Source organism: Cucurbitaria berberidis (assembly GCF_010015615.1).
Source record: "Cucurbitaria berberidis CBS 394.84 unplaced genomic scaffold K460scaffold_3, whole genome shotgun sequence".
Lineage (NCBI taxonomy): Eukaryota > Fungi > Ascomycota > Dothideomycetes > Pleosporales > Cucurbitariaceae > Cucurbitaria > Cucurbitaria berberidis.
This window is the reverse complement of record NW_024468937.1, coordinates 137,577-140,022: the sequence shown is the minus strand read 5'-3', so window position 1 is coordinate 140,022 and position 2,446 is coordinate 137,577.

Genomic DNA, 2,446 nt, shown 5'->3' with positions numbered 1-2,446 from the left:
AAAAACTATATATATAACTATATAAAAACTATATATAAACTATATACAACTATATATAACTATATAAAAACTATATATATAACTATATATATAACTAAAATATAGTTTATAAAATCTATAGCTATAGAAAAAGTAAAACAACGCGTTATAAACGGTTAAAAAAACTAAGTAGTATAACCTAGGATTTTTAGTTAGGTGGGTGACCAAATTTAAAACTAAAAAAAATAAATAAATGTATATAGAAATAATAGGATTTAAACTCTATATATATATATATATATAAATTAGAGTAACGTATTACACGGGCGAGTTAGTCGCCCAGTTGAGTTAGTTATAATGCTAAAACTTTACTAAAATTAGTACTATGTATAATAGTATAGCACTGTAAAAAACTATAGCAGTAAATTATAATAAACTAATTTATTTAAAAATTACTTCTACTTTTTACTTGCATATTTGCGCATTATGCCTAGCTTTACTATAATATTTATAGCGCCTTTAAGAAAGCTTACTTACTTTAGTATATACTTACTTTTTTGCTTTTTTTTTATTACTACGCGCTTTAAATTCTTTTAGAATTGTTAGTTAAAAACTATTTTTTACTATAAAAGTCCTTTTTTTTTGTACTTGCTTCTTTTTATACAATTTTTATTATATAATAGCTTTATTAGCTGCTTAAAATTTAGTAATTTTTTTCTACGCTAATACAAGCTTATGCGCGACTATAGCTGCACTTTTTAAAATTTTTTTAAAAATTTTAACTATTAAAGTAAAAGAACTATTTAAGTGCCTTTAAATTTTTATTTTAACTAGTATTAATTAAAACTTAAATTTTAGAGTATTGCTTAGTATTTTTAACTCCTAAAAACTGTTTTTAATAGTAAATAGTAGTAAAATACACAACTAAATATTAAGCTTTAATATTATAGCTTTAAAATTAAAAAAAATTAGACTAGCGCCTTTAAAGCTACTTAAAATATTGCTTTTTATAATAGCAGTATTAAAAGCTAGTTTAAAGTATAATAAAAACTTAATTTTAATAATATAGTTAATACTATTGCGTATTAGCTTTTTAGCTTAGTACTTATACGCTTTTTTTAAAAGTGCAAAACAATTTATATTAAGTAGCTATAGTAAGTGCGACAAATGCAAAGGCATATAAAAAGTAATAATTTTTTATTTTTTATAGTACTGCTAGAATTAAACTAATATATAGCTTTTATAATTGTTAATAATAAGCAGATAATAAGTACTAATAACTCTCTTTTTAGTATGCTTATTAAAGTACTTTAATTACTTAAAAGTAAGCTTATTTATTATTTAGCTATTTTTAGAAACTGTAATAATTTAATTATAAAATAGGCTATTCTTTTTATACTAGGCTAAAAAATAGTTCTTGCTTATAAAAATAATAAAAAGTAAAATAGCCTACTTTATTACATTAATGCCTTAGATTACTATTACCTACTCTTAATTACCCTGCTATACTATTTTTAACTGTCCTTAATAATTAGTACTTAAAACAATAGTTTTATATAATATTTAGCCTATTATAAAGCCTATTTTATTAAAGTTATATATATTTTTATTTTAAATACTATGCTTAGCTTTTATATTTTTTATAAGTTAGAACTAGCCTTGTATAAGCTTAGGATTTTTATATAAAATTTTTTAGTAGTTATACTTTTAAAAAGTTTTAGTACTAAGCTGTAAATATTATTTAATAAATGTGCTAGCCTAGTTCTTGCTAATAAGTAGTTGCCTATATTTAGCTAGTAAAGTATTAGCTATATTATTTACAGCAGCTAGTTAGGGCAGAAATTTTTAGTTTTTAAAGTAAAATATATACTAAGCAATTATTTTTTTTTCTGTTAAAAAGAGCTTTATTTTATTAGGCCTAGTATTATATTATAGAGGCTTTCCTTTTAGTTAATTACTAAATATTGTTTAAGAAATACTGTAAATCTGCGTAGCTTTTTATTAAAAAAAATTTACATTGCGTTTTAAAGCCTAAACTGCAAGCTATATTTAGTTTTTTTTTTAAAAAAATTGCATATTATTATATTAAAGCATTACGTTTAATAGTAGAAAACTACTAATTTTAGTAGGGTCTTAGCATTATAACTAACTTAACCGGGCAACTAACTCGCCTGTATAATACATTATTTAAACTTTATATATATATAAATACTAGAGTTTAAATTATATATAAATATATAAAAAAGGTTTCTTAATAATAATATTTAATTATTTAAAAAATTAATATATTATTAATTAAAGTATTTATAGCTATTTAATTAATATATTATATAGGCAAGCTATGCGCTTAAGTAAGTTACGCACTTTATTAAAATTTTATTAAAATTTAAATTATATTTATAATATAATATAATACTTTAATATAATAATATATAATTTTTTTAAAAAAATAAAAAAATATAGTTTA